Genomic DNA, 16,083 nt, shown 5'->3' on the forward strand with positions numbered 1-16,083 from the left:
TTACTATATTTAAGCATGGCTCATTCAGTAACTTTTACGTAAAATATAAAATAAGACAAGGAGACCGAGGATAAAGCATGCACCGAAACAGAAAAAAAATTTTTTTTTCCTTCTGGAATATATTAGAGAAAAATCTTATATACTTTCTTCTAGGAAATAGAATTCCAAGTACATTTGGTGCGCTCCACTGTTCAATAGGACAATTTTAACGGTCCTAAGCGTACATTTCCCTGTAACATCATTTTTTTCATTCGCTTCATAGCCCACTTAAAAGTATGATAGCAAGTAGCCTACGTGTTAACCAAAGGTATCAGCTACAAGCTTGGCAAATTAGAGCTCAATTAGTCACAGAGAGGCAAATATACAAACTCTAAGATAATTCTTGGCATTGTTTCCTTCAATCATGGTTCTCACGGGAACCCTTTAATATTTCGGGGTGATGATATTCTGCGTTACCTGAAACGATGATGTTTTTCAAGTGGTGAAAGAAATTTATAAATCGTCCCGGTAGTTTCTGAGATTACCTGTTACGTACAAACTAACTCACAGCTTCTCTTTATATATTAGTAGAGATTATTTTATTTCCTACCGTACGTGCTTATTCGTCTACAAATGGAATTGCTTGTCATCTCTCCACTGACAACTCGGAACATAAGTTACAACTTAGTCGAGTAGATTGACTCCTTAGTCCAAGTCATTCCAGCCCAAATATTGCAAAATTTTCGTAACACTGCTCTGTTATCGGAAAAAATCGTGTTGCTTTTCTTTGGATTCCTTCCAGTTCATGAATCAAATAATCCTGGTGAGGGTCCCATACACTTGTGGTAACATTGGTAATTATTTGCTGAACATAACAGGCTTCCGCCCAAATAAATGTTCTCATACAAATCAAATAGTAAAATAAAATAAATGAAATGAAATAAAATCTAAATCTACTATGTGGACTCTCACACGGCCGGAAAACCGAGCCTTGTATAACCGCCACCCTTATAACTCTAAATATCTTAACTTAGTCTTGTGATCCTCTCACACAGGCGGTAACCAATCCACATGTGAGACGCCACACCTGTAACTACTGACCTGGAGTGCTGTCCAACCCTGGTGAGAAAAAAAGGAACCACCCTCCCTGGAACAACGCATCTGGCCCTCTATACAGTTGACAAAGTTAGATCCTCACCATTCCATTTGGCGGCAGGCCACACGAGTGCTGACGCTCAGCTCCACATGTGGCCTGCGTCTCTCTCTCTCTCTCTCTCTCTCCTTTCTTGACCTCTACCTATTAATATTTCCCAACCACACCAGGGATAGTAGGCCTTATCCCTCCCTCTTATGACGTTCCCTCCCCTTCTTACATGACAACAATAACAATTTTAATAAATAAAATCATTAATAAATAAGAAAGAAAGGAGAAATATATACACAAGTCTACTGTGTGGTTACTCACATGGGCGGAAACACCAAGCCTCATGTGAGCGCCACCACTATAACTAACTTACTTTAAACTCCTAGCTTATTTAGTGACACCTCACACCAGCGGAGACCAGACCACATGTCATACACTTGTGTCGTATTGTATTTGGGGTCTTGCCAGTTAATTACATGCCTTCTCCTTTGCTTTCTTTTCAGCATTCCTAAATACCCTCGTTGCGATCGTTGAACCATGTATAGCAGACAAACATAAAAACTCGTATTTCCATAGGCGCAAGTATTACGTTAATTTGGAGGATCAGACTGCCCTTCACGGACAGGCACAAACACATCACTCACTGACATGTTTTAAGGCATTTATTCTATACGAATACATGTATAAACAACTCATATGTACACCAATTTGTAAGAACAAGCCTTTGAGGTATAAAAATACATCTGCTGCTGCTGGTAACCATATTGTCTCTGTCTTGTCTATATCCAAGATGCAGCAGCACGTTGCTAACTGTGCAATGTCAAATTTATCAAATGCGGCTTATGCAGTATTGACAACACATCAAGTCTCAAGAACCCTCATAAGCATACGAAGAGATCTGAAAACTTTATTCACAATTCCGTTTATGTTATTACCCCCAATGTCGATTCTTCCTTATGTAGAAACACCAAGGTAATAAATGATCCCCCTGATGTACTTTCGCTACATCAACTCAGTGATTAAATGTTGAGCTCTAATTTCTCAAACGCAGGAAAAAAGAAAGAAAGAAAGAAAGAAAAGGAAGGAAGAAATAAAGTAATAGAAACATGTGTCCTACCTTGAGGTGACGCTGTGTGATGATTCCTCGTCCACCCTCTGGTACTGTTAGTATCTGCTCTGATGCTACCTCAACCTGAGGGGCCGAGTTGTCAACTGGAGTCACGGTGACATTCACCTCGATGAGGTTGGCGTATGAGAGGTCGGAGGCGCTGAGAACGAACTTGTCATGCTGTGGGGAGCGACCGATTTCACCCGCCGTGTGTTGGTAACGTACATCACCTGCCTCAACGTCACTCAGGGTGAAACGATCAGCGGTCTGTCCTCCGACCTGCAACTGTCCTCTGATAGGACGCTCCTCCACTAGGAATGTAAGACCCTGATCTGCAGAGTCTGACACCTGGAGGACTCTAGGAGTTACCAGAGCAGCTTGGCCTTCCAGAACAGTGAGGCCGGGCATCACAGCCATAACCTGTAACACAGAAAAAAATAAATAAATTGCAAGTGCAATATGCCGGTGTTATTCAAACTCTTTGGTTGGCGAACCCCCTGAATTCAATTGTTTTATCTTCGTACCTCCCGAAGTACAGGTATATTGTAATTATACCATAAGTAACAAATGATATTATATGATTATATGATAATATTAGCCATCATCATCATCATCATCATCATCATCGTCCTCAGCTTAGCCCGCTTGCGTAGGGTCCCTGCATGCTCTAAGACATGGAAGAATTGTGGTCGAGGATTTAAAGTCCCAATCCCTTCCTGACACCACGTGATTTCCAATTGAAAATCCCGCCCCAGTAACACCGGGAATCAAATCACGGTCGCCAGGGTGACAGGAAAATAGCCAATCCGCTACATCGTCCTATTCCCCAAAGGAAGCGAGTAAAGAAAATGGCTGCGGCTGGAGACCAGAATTCGTTCTATGTGCTTGATTACCATGTAAACAAGTCTGTGATTAGTGTTCAACGGCATTTCCGTACCAGGTATGGAGGAGACCCACCTACTGGAAAAGCCATTCGTGCGTGGTATGCAAAATTCAGAGACACGGGCTGCATATGTAAGCGAAAGTCGACTGGACCGGGGAAGAGACAGTGGAACGTGTTCGCGCCAGTATCGTGCGGAGTCCGCAGAAGTCCACCTACCGGGCATCGAGGCAACTTAACCTTCCACAGGCAGCTGTTTACAGTAGCGCAATCTGCGGAAACGTTTACGAATGAAACCCTACCGCTTGCAACTGGTGCAGAAATTAAAAGACGCTGATTATGCTGCTCGAGCGTCCTTCTGTGCTGATTTTCTAGCATTAATGGATGAGGATGGGTTGTCCGAAAGGGTAATTTTCAGTGATGAAGCGACTTTTCACCTTTCAAGGACTGTTAATAAACACAACGTAAGGATATGGAGAACTTCTAATCCTCATCACGTTGTGAAACACCAACGCGATTCTCCCAAGGTGAATGTGTTTTGTGCCATTTCCCATGAGAACGTTTATGGACCCTTTTTCTTAAATGAGCCTACTGTGACAGGAAATATTTTTCTTGATATGCTGCAACAATGGCTCCTGCCACAGCTTGAAGAGGATAGTGCAGATTTCATCCTTCAACTGGATGGTGCCCCTCCGCATTACCATGACAACGTTCGGAGCCATCTCAACGAGACATTGTCACAACGCTGGATATGTCGTGCATCTCAGGAGGATCGAACTCCCATTCGTAGGCCACCGCGTTCCCCGACTTAACCCCATGTGAGTTCTTCTTGTGGGGTTTCGTGAAGGATCATGTTTACGTACTACCTCTTCCACTAACACTGGACGACCTCCGTGCCCGCATCACAGCAGCCATCGCAGAGATTGGCCGCGACACACTTCACAAGGTTTGGCAGGAGGTAGACTATCGGCTTGATGTATGTCGTGTTAGGCGAGGTGCTCACATAGAACACTTGTGATATGACTGAAAAAACTTTGAGAGTTTACCGTTCTTAGCACATGCCTCACATTACGATATGTTTATTAGATTTCACAGAATAAATTTATGAAATCGGATCCATCATTTTGAATTGCCCTGTATTGTTCATATACATATAGGAGCGGTGATTAATCACCATTTTCCAGCCATTTTCAGTACTCGATGGCAGCCAAATTATTGGACCTCAGGAGTCTTTTTCTCCTCTTGTATGGCCAGAATATTTGTTTTACATCCAGGGATATCCTCAAAAATGCCTTTTTTTGTCATCAAAATAACGGATAGTGTTTGGCTACACATCACACATAATGGAATAAGAGTAATCCCCAAGGACGAACTGAGCAATAAGAGGGTTGACTTAAGAATGCTGAAATTTCTCTATGCAGCCCTAGATGGGTCATGTGAGTCTCCGCATCCAAACATTTACAAGTTTGTGAATACCATAAGAGAGGCACAAACTGACACACATTTTACAATGAATACTTCCAAAAGGGGAGTTTGTGCAGTGGTAGACAGAAACACTAAATGAAAATGAGACGTTATTGAAAATGACCAACGTCAGCTATTTTCTGGACTGTTGGTATGCGCCCTACGCTTTGAAAACCAGTGCAATATGCCATTCCAATATACTTTCTATCGTGTGGGGGCGTCTCCGAAAATCGTGGAAGTAGTTAGTGGAACTTAAAATCAATTTTTATTATTTCATTCGTCGATTCAAAACCGATTTCCTTCGCCAACCTGAAGAAGGGAATGATCGATATGGGCAATGGGCTGTGACACAAACAAAAGGAAAATCCAATATCTAACTCAAGGCCAAAAAGAATTATGAGTATTTCAAGGACCGGTCACAAGTAATGAAGTTTAAACACCCAGGAACTACGAATGCTGGAGATGGCCAGTTTATAGAAAAGGTGAACAAGAAGATAAATTTAGTCGAGAGGAAGAGATGAATGACGACAGATTTAACCTGCTATCACCACATGAAATAGAAGATTTTGTGCACCATTGTCAGTACTGTTGTAGTCTGTGGCACCGAATGTTGGTGAACTATGAAAGGGACAGAAATTCGTCAAGGTATTTTGGGAATAAAGATACAGAGATGTTCGCACCACCTTATTAGGTATATTGGATTATTTTTCCAATGTATACATAAGGAAGTGATCGGAATTTTGTCGAACCAAGACAATATACCCCGCTGAAATCTGAAAACTGACCACGTGTGCATGTGCAGCGAGCAGTATTTTATTGTACGGAATTATATGTTCCTCGCTCTTCATACTTTAGCAGAATTCATTTAAGTGATTGTAAACATGTAATTCACTTCTCATGTGGAAACAAACCCTTCGAATACCCGCAACTTACATTATATTGACAAATTCAATTGTTTTTGAGAAAAGAGGTTATTTTTCCTGTTTTGAGAATAGTGTAGACTACTTTGGAGGAACTTACACAGTATCATGCACTCATTTCCTTTTGAGCAATTTTACTGATTTGGGCTAGACTATGGTAATCGGCGGAAGTGGACCCATGGACCTTTCTTAGGCACGACGGGCCGCGCATTATTTAAATAATTGATGGAAGTAGAGCGTACGCTACACACGAACTTTTACCGAGGGTCCCAATACTGGAAAGAAGTAATAGACATATTCTGTATCAATAACTGCAGGCTCTTCAACAGAATGGAGCTTTGGTAGGTGTCGCGTGTGGTTCTAGAAAGTATCTCTTCAGCCATCTGCAGTAGGAATCCGTAATCAGCACTCGGAATGTAATCATTATACTTCTCAGCGAGTGAATACCTGTGATGATGATTATGATGATGATGATGATGATGAAACAGGACATGGGGCCCAAGCTGTAATTTGAAAACACTTAAATAATCCTCTTCCTCCAAACTTCGGGTGTGGTCTATGAATGAAAAGTTAATAAGTTTTGAGTACTGTGAATTGTAGTGTAATAAAGTATGATAAAATTATTCTTACCTGCAGACTGTATGGCTGAGGGTCAGGCATTTCGATGCCGATCTTGAGCAGCGCTGGAACGCTATGCATGCCGTCGGTCACTTCTAAAGTGACCTCGTCGTCACCACCGCTCTTGGCACCTCCGTGGAGGTACCTCAGTCTGCCTTCCTGGAGGTCGGTGCGGTTGAAGACCTCTCCCAGAGCGAGAGCTTTCCCCCCTAGAGACAGTGCGCCATGCACCGGTTCTCTCCGCACCCGAAATGTCAAGCGATGTCGTGGCGTGTCTACGTCATCGGCGTCCAGTGCAGCTGGCGTCAGTACCACCGCGGTGCCAGGCTCCACATGCTCCAGTCCAGGGCTGTGTACTAGTGGTGGTTGGTTGTCGACTGGCTGAAGGACTATAGTGAACATCTGCAAGGGACAAGGGAGAGACTCCTCTTTATTACCACCCTAGAGCATCGAACATTGCAAGTAGAACTATTAGGGGCGAAGTTCTGGTTCTCCAGTCCAGAGCTGTGTACTAGTGGTGGTTGGTTGTCGACTGGCTGAAGGACTCTACTGAACACCTGCAAGGGACAAGAGAGAGACTCCTCGTTATTACCGCCCTAGAGCATCGAACATTGCAAGTTGTACTACTAGGAGCGAAGTTCTGGTTCTCCAGTCTCGGCTGTAAAAGGTACATTTCAAACGTTTAGGTTAATACTTTCACGGCCCGTAATTGTAGATAAGATAATAATCTTTCGGGCCTTTGCCGTACCAGAAAAAATAATGTGAAATTATTTACGTTTTGCAGAGAATTTTGCTCCGCTCATTCACAAGAAAAACTCGTCTGTTCACGAGCAATTCTTCTTTCATAATGAAGTTTTGAATGTATGAATTATTTATCGTGGTGTCCGGGGCAGGTTCGATAGGTGATATATCCGGCGATCAGGGAGGCCATGAATTTGTGGTAATTTGGCGGAGGTTTTCCCATAATAACGTTGCACTTTGCGGTTGAGCATTATCCTGCAGAGAAATGCCTCTTTGAAGCCTGTGATGTAGGCCGGCTGCAGTATTTTCGACCCACATCTCTGTGCTGTGAATGCCCCCCCCGTATCGCTACTAGAGGTGACAGACTGCCGTATGTCATGGCTCCTCAGACCAGCATACGAGCAATGGGAGTGATGTCTCGCACCACAGCAAAGACTAGATTTAGGCGCTCATCAGGAGACTCCAAACTCGGGCACGACCATCATCAGATCGTCAGAGTGCGTAGAGATCCTGAATTCGTCACTAAAAACAACCCGGTTCCAGTCCATATCAGACCAGATTTGTCGTTTACAAGACAAATGTAAACGGAAATGACGGTGGGTTGGTGTCAATGGCAGGATAATTAATGGGCGCCGTGGAACTAAATTTAATTCAATCAAGCGCCTGTAAGTAGTTCGAGCAGGCGATTGTGCTTGCTGTCCTGGATGGTGGACAACGTTGCAGTTGGAGTTGTTCGTGTTTGTCGGAGGATCTGGTGATCCTCTCCCCCTGGCGGTCGGTCGAGGGCGTCCTGAGCCCAGTTGTTGTGTGTGCATGCCCTTGTGCACCTACTGGTCACAATACGCCCTTAGCAAGCTGATCAGAACGGCCTAGATGGCGGGCTGTTCGTCGCTACGAGCACACAGGCTTGCGCATTCTGATAATTGGGCGAAATCTCTTTAATAGTATCGTAGAGGCATGCCGAGTGGTCGACGACCTTTCCACAACCGGAAGCAGCGTTCCACTACGTACAAGGACCCACTACGAGCTTTCGCATAGGTCAAGGGTGGCAGCACTTTCACAGCCTCTGGTGGCATGATTTGAATTAAACACGTCCCCCTGTTAATCATTTGACCATCTGCTTGGAATGTATTTATATGCCGAGTTTTGCTACAAAATCACAACTTTTCTGAGGTCTTTTATTTCGTTTCAAATGAGGTAACTTAAACCAGCAACTCATTCTGTCATCGGTTATCACTCTGGCTCGATATCAACGTAAATATGATATGCTTATAATGATCTACCCCTAATTCCTCAATGAGGCCAACATCTTTTCCGTTTGAACTCTGTCATACGCCTTTTCTAGATCTACGAAACGTAAGCTTAACAACATATTTCTTTCGTAGCTTCTCTATGGCCTTAAAAAGCACAGCTTTTTATCCAAGTTAATCTCTACCATTGATCGCAAACTCCTCTCTAAAATGCCTGCGAACGAACACCTTGCCCGATATACTTATCAATAAGAATGAAATATTCCTTCTCTTTCTTCAGCAATTTCGGGAATGCCGAGCTGAAATGTATACAGAACCACCCATTTATTAATGCAGTATTGTGAAGCTCCAAGGGATATATTACAATACGGCTAGTAACAATAAGTGATAAAGAAAGGGATAATTTGGAAGACGGGCTGGCAAGCCAATTGGGAGGTAGCTGTGGAGGATATTAATGGCGTAGCTTGCAAGTAAAAATTGCAGAAATGTGCAATGCGTCTGTTTCCCGTAAAAGCTATTTGATAGTCTTTAGTTATACATTCGTTCCATCATGTTCAATACCACTATATTATCGAAACAACATTGCGCATTTCAGTAAATAAATACATATCATTAAAAATAATTCGAAGACGAATAAAACGTACCTACAATGGTGGATCACAGGAAGAGTGCAGTACTCGTGATCACAAGTATGATGGTTCGATTATGCGGAGTACTCAATTTTTGAGGGACGGGTAAAAGTTATTCCTCTTCGTATCATAATTACCCACTTTTAAATAATTAAACACTGAACAATAAAGTTCCATTCCTCGAGTAGACAGCAGATGACTAAGTTGGCTTATAGGACGCCAAAAATGACGCCATATCAAAAATCTGAATCCCAAGTGAGCCCAAATTATTATTATTATTATTATTATTATTATTATTATTATTATTATTATTATTATTATTATTATAACACTCGTTTGGGCATGAACCCTGGTGGTGAGTTCACAGCAAGTAAAGAAGTTACGGAACAATTAGGTCTATTTTATTGCTAGTCCTATTACGACGGTGAGTCATTTTTATATAGGGACATTCTTCCAAGTTTATATGTTCTTCCAAAATTTTACCAACGTCTGGAATGAGAGAAATTTTAATTGTAATTATTGTAAAATGTTAATTTTAAATGACCGATCAAGTGGCTGCATGGTTTGAGTCACGTAATTAACAGCTTGCAGTGGGGAGTTAGTGGGTTCGAAACCCTCTGTCAGTAGCCCTGAATGAGGTATTCCGTGGTTTCCCATGTTCACACAAGGAAAATGCTGGGGCTGCACATTAATTAAAGCTACGGTCACTTCCTTCTCATTCCTATCCCGTCGTCGCTGTAACACCTATATGTGTCGGTGCGACGTACAACAAATTTGTAAAAATTAACTCTAAATCTTTCAAATATATTATTATCATTGTTATTAGAGTCCGACTCGTTGGCTGAATGGTCAGCGTACTGGCTTTCGGTTCACAGGGCCTGGGTTCGATTCCCGGCCGGGTCGGGGATTTTCACCTTCGTTGGTTGATTCCAGTGGCTCGGGGGCTGGGTGTTTGTGCTGTCCCCAACATCCCTGCAACTCACACACCACACATAACACAATCCTCCACCTCAATAACACGCAGTTACCTACACATGGAAGATGCCGCCCACCCTCATCGGAGGGTCTGCCTAACAAGGGCTACACTCGGCTAGAAATAGCAACACGAAATTAAAAATTGTTATTAGAGGCTAGCTATTATCATCGGACTGTAATATAATTACAAAACTGCTGATTTTGTAGTGTTGTAGTCTGTGTGAATTTTCCTGTTCACTGAATTTCTGAAATAGTATTTTGAAACGTATCAGGCATCAGAATAACAGGAATTTTACTTTCTTTAATGGGAATACTGTCATTTCCATCCAAAGAATTGTAAATCGTAGCTTGTACGCTTAAACCCTGTACCTTTGTAGATTGTAATACAAACATTATAACGTGTCAATTCTCTTCGATTGAATAAATATAAGAAAATAAAACTGACTGTTTATATTGAGCACAGTATAAATCAAACCCGAATATCTTGAGAAGGTCAGTTTTTGCGACTGTAGCATTTTATTTTAAACACTGTACCCAATCAGCATTTCGCTGAGTAGTGGATGAGAGCTTCGTAATCACAATCGAAGTCACTTCTGCCTTCTCAGCTAAGTGTGTTCGCTCGCTTGCCTCACTGTGACGTATGCTTGCTACTTAAGCTGCCCGCATTTACGTCAGACCAGCCCGGCCGTACTGGGCTAGCCTTAATGGACACCCAGCTGAGCACCTCTGCGCTGGAGAGTCTGAACGAACGCACCATATTCGTCCGACTGATTCACTATCGCAGTCACTACAACAATCGTTGCGAACATATAAACGGGAATACAAAGACAGGGTTAAAGCAAGATTTTGGAGGAAGGAATAGGATACTACAGTAAGAATGGATGAAGAACGAAGTGTGAGAATACTCTTGCTTGCAACTGTGAATTGTCAACATGCAGGATGTGTGCCATGCAAATGCGGTGCTCCTTTCTTGACGTTAGCGTTTACTACCTCACCTATGAAAGCACACATGTGTCAAGTGCAGCCGAATACAGCGCGTCCACCAAATACAGTACTACGTGATATCAAACAGAACATTACACAGAAGTAGGCCTACGTCAAAATGTCTGAAATAGAACTCCATCCCTTTCCGGTTGTTTCGGGAACAAGTTCTTAGATCAATGTCAAAAAAGCAAGTTAATGTTGGCGCAGACTGTAGGCATTTTTCCTACAAACATTTATTTATTAAAATATCATTTTCTAATGGCGATCCCCTTGCATAGTGGAGAAATAAAACCACAGAATATCCAAAACTCGTTCTGCAAGCAAAGCAGATATTGTCTATTCCAGCCTCCAATGCGGCAAGTGAAAGAAATGTCAGTTCAGCCTAATCAGAGACAAAATTAGGTCGCTTAACCCATATATAGTCAATGACACTCCCTTGACTCGTTCTGTACTAAAACTAGAGTATGGTTCCAGTGTATGGGACCCTCACCAAAATTACTTGATTCAAGAACTGGAAAAACTCCGAAGAAAAGCAGTTCGATTTATTCTGGGTGATTTCCGACAAAAGAGTATCGTTACAATAATGTTGCAAAGTTTGGGCTGGGAAGATTTGGGAGAAAGGAGACGAGTTGCTCGACTAAGTGGTATGTTCCGAGCTGTCAGTGGAGAGATGGCGTGGAATGACATTAGTAGACGAATAAGTTTGAGTGGTGTCTTTAAAAGTAGGAAAGATCACAATATGAAGATAACGTTGGAATTCAAGAGGACAAATTGGGGCAAATATTCGTTCATAGGAAGGGGAGTTAGGGATTGGAATAACTTATGAATGGAGATGTTCAATAAATTTCCTAATTCTTTGCAATCATTTAAGAAAAGGCTAGGAAAACAACAGACAGGGAGCCTGCCACCTGAGAGACTGCCCTAAATGCAGATCAGTAATGATTGATTGAAACAGAAAACACAATAATGGTGAATGTTTGTGACAATGTGAAAGACAGTACTGTACAATGTAATAATCTGTGTCTACTAACGTGATAACTTGATCTCAAAGTGTTTATAGTAAGTTTGTAATTACACTTCTTCAATGCATATTTCGTTAAAATATCTGCCGGACTGAGTGGCTCAGACGGCTGAGACGCTGGCCTTCTGACCCCCAACTTGGCAGGTTTGATCCTGGCTCAATCCGGTAGTATTTGAAGGTGCTCAAATACGTCAGCCTCTCGTCGGTAGATTTACTGGCACGTAAAAGAACTCCCGCAGGACTAAATTCCGGCACCTCGCCGTCTCCGAAAACCTTAAAAGTAGTTAGTGGGACGTAAAGCATTATTATTAAGTTCCTTCGACATAACTTTGTTGATACTATCCGTAAGCGCAACAGCCGCCTTACCTCATACTACATGTTGTACGGCAACCCGCGAAGATACGGCTAACCGTATGAACTTCGAATGTGCGTGAAGGAACGAACTGGGTGCTTTGTAGACCTCTTGTATACAAGTCAGTAGTGAGTCCAGCAAAGATGTGTGGCATCAAGGTCTTACCTCTGAATAAGGGAAAAAATCAATCACTACTGAGCTGCATTCAGGGCAGTCGCCCAGGTGGCAGATTCCCTATTTGTTGTTTCCTAGTCTTTTCTTAAATGATTGTAAAGAAATTGGAAATTTATTGAAGATATCCTTTGGTAAGTTACTCCAATCCCTAACTCCCCTTCCTATAAACGAATATTTGCCCCAATTTGTCCTCTTGAATTCAAACTTTATCTTCATACTGTGGTCTTTCCTACTTATAAAGGCACCACACAAACTTATTCGTCTACTGATGTCCTTCCACGTCATCTCTCCACTGACAGCTCGGATCATACCACTTAGTCGAGCAGCACGTCTCCTTTCTCCCAAGTCTTCCCAGCCCAAACTTTGTAACATTTTTGTAACGCTACACTTTTGTTGGAAATCGCCCAGAACAAATCGAGCTGCTTTTCTAAGAGTGGAAGAAATAAAGATGTTGAGATGGATGAATTGGGTCACCATATTGAACCGTGCCCGAGAGGAGCTCATCAGCGGGACAGTGAAAGTTGCAGAAATAGCGGGGAAAATTTAACAGGCACGAATGCAGTGGTTTGGACATGTCACAGAACAGAAGAGGATAAAGTGGGGAAGAGAGTGAATACGATGGAGATTAAGGCTAAAAGGAAGAGGGGGTATACCCAGAAGAAGGTGGAGGGAACTAATCTCTGAAGACCTATAGGAGAGGAACGTAGGTGAGCTGTGGGTACTAGGCAGACAAACACACTGATCCTGTATAAAGAAGAAAAAATTCAGAAATATTGACACTTAGTACAATTACATTAAATCAACCGCCTTGTAGACAGTAAATACAGTAGCATAGCGGTATATAACTCATAGATACGGACCACGTAACTGTTCAAATAATGAACGTTTGGAACTTGTGTCATTTATGCGTCGCTCATTTCAATGTTGAAAACATTTCTTAGCTGACAAAGTAAGGGTCCTCTTACTGCGAAAAACGTAAAATTAAGCAATGTCCACAATTGTGGCGAAAGTTGAAGGGCTAACGTGCTAGGAAAGGTTTAAAATTTCAATCTATAGGCCTATAAATAAAATTGTAGGGGTTCCGCTGTCTATAATTTCGTTTGTTTTGACAATTTTTCAGATATTTATCCGTTTTAGGTCAACTCAAGACCGAATCGGTGTTTTTTATCTTTCGTGTCTGTCCGTTTGTCTGTTTGTTTGTTCCACCATCACGTCGAAACGGCTGGATAGATCTCAACCAAACTTCATATTTAGAGTTACTCATCCCGGGGAAGGTTTCGATATGCATATCATTTTAAAATCTTTGAATAGACGGGGGTTTCTCTTATACTATTGATTTTCTGTAAACTCCGTGAACTTTATGTGAAACGCCCTTTCATTATAAACAACTTTTGTCATGAAAATTTACCTTACGCTTCAAATGACGGAGAAATTTACTATTTTCTGCGGGTATCATGCTCTGCATTGAGTGACCGATAGACCGAGAACGAACCTACAGGTTACCATGGCAACGTCTCTGAAGCATGCCACCAGGGAAGTAACCTATTGCCATTTCCGTCATAATTCCTGTAAATTCGTGGTTGTTCCTTGAGTAGAAAGCAAGAGAGGGGTCAATCGGACATTCTTCGGGATAATGGCGGAATATTGTTGGAGGTTATAATCGTCCTCGAATAGCTTAAATAATAACACCATTAGTCATCCTCTAATCTGTTAATCTAAGAATCCCTGCGCCTAAATTTCTCCTCTGTTACCGCTTTTTTATATCCATAACTCACACCAGCATCATTTATTGAGGGGCATTTTATATTCCAATACATTCACTTAGAATGTACATATTTGTACTCATCCCGCTGTTTTCATTTATAATCCTATTTTCCGTTAATTTCAACTTTCTCAACTGTATTACTTTCTTCCTTAATTTCTCCGTATGTATGCGAGTGCTAATCCCGAAACCAGGACAATCTTTTCTTGGAGGAAATACATCTTCCAGGCCATGCAAATGTATAACTTTTAGCCACAGAAAATATCGAATTATGGATGAAATTTTTGACGGTGCAGACCTTCCTTTCGGAATAATTGGTGGTTAAACACAAAATCACAAAAGATCGCGTTTCAATTTTGAGAGATCTAAAATTTTGGGCCTATGACATTTTGTTATATCTCTATTCCTTATTCGTTAAACAGTACTGCATTTCTTGAGTTCAAGTTAATGTTGTACTTGTTACACGTGTATGTTAATGTTTGGCACACTTATAGGAATGATGCATCATGACACTGGGCAGGCACATTGACATGACCAGTGGCCATATGTTCGCAAAATTTAATGATTCCAGGGTCACATGATTATCAAAAATATAAAGTAGTATGTGAAAACTGTACCAAATTTCACTCCATTCAATGAATAACTGAATCTAACCCATAAATATCGGAGATACGGGAAAATATCACAGGACCAACCACGTAGAATACTGAACGAGTCGTCCCTACAAAATTTTATCAAAATCTGTGAGGCACGTGTCAGACCCTCCCCTTGTGAGACGAAGTTGTCTGCGAGTCTTACTCACTGCATTTGCAGTAATTTACGGAGAAATCCGTATACAGTGTAGAATACCGTAGCGAAGCACGGATATATCTGCTAGTCCTTGGATAAATCTATCGAACTAAAAAAAAAACACATTTCGACAATCACTTCCGCCCTAAATGCAGTTGCGTAAATCAGTCTAAAAAATCGTTTGTTTCTCTGCTAGTTTTCTTTTTGATTCAAATGCTAGCCAAATTAACATATTTACATAATTATTTATGTAATATGTTCCTTGGCGTAATACCCTCAGGTGTTTGATTTTTGAAAAATTTCCACACCTAATTTTGTTATAAGGGCTTAAGTGAAACAATTCAGTGACTCATATTAGCGCACCAGCGCCGGATAGAGAATATACGTAGAATTGGTCAGCATTTAATCATTATTCACTTTCCTGTCGAGATGAATGTTCCTCTAAAACGAAGTGGTGTTTCATCAACGTGAAGCTCGTGCTTGCACGTACTGCATACTTTGCATTCAATGGTTAAGGAAAGGATTGTAAGATTGTAATTTTCAGGAATAAATAAAGAATATATTCTCATATTGTATTATATTTTGTTAACCAAAAATTCGTAACTCGCATCCCTAGGATGTTTTCAACATTGAGTTGCTTGCCTGAAGGTGTTTCCTGTGGATTTTTTCGAAATGACCCATACGCGAAGAGCCTACAAACGTGAGGACATCAAAATGCACTTTTTGCTGGAAGGCATGTCTGGTATTGTAGGGTACCCTTGCGTTTGAGGTATATTTCAGTGTCACAGAGAGAAATTCTCTTCAGTTTTAGCAATATATAGTGAATATATTAGCTTTATTAGTTTTGTTCACAAAGAAGTGGTTGCTTGTTAAATGCAATAGGGTATAGAATAAAAGTGGTAGTACAAAGGTCAGCCACGGAGGCATGTGTAATTACATGTTCGCCAGAGCACAGTGACATGTCGCTTTATGGTCGACTAGCACACACAAGAACAGCTCACTTCTCACAAACATCACATAGAGATGCGACATGTACAGCATGCTAATCTGAAACTTGCGTGTGTGAATCTGGGTTGAGGTTTCACCAAATTGATTTTGGGAGCATCGTTGACTGGATTCGTAACTCGCAGACAACTTCGTCTCACAAGGAGAGGGTCGACACGTGCCTCACCGATTTTGATAAAATTGTGTAGGGACGTTCTATATTGAAAATAAAGAGATACGTGTTTCGGCGTTTTCCTAGACATTTCCTACTTTTTGAAAAAAAATAAAGTTCAAAGTTGATGGCGGACA

This window comes from Anabrus simplex, chromosome 5, assembly GCF_040414725.1.
Source record: "Anabrus simplex isolate iqAnaSimp1 chromosome 5, ASM4041472v1, whole genome shotgun sequence".
In the NCBI taxonomy this organism is placed as follows: domain Eukaryota; kingdom Metazoa; phylum Arthropoda; class Insecta; order Orthoptera; family Tettigoniidae; genus Anabrus; species Anabrus simplex.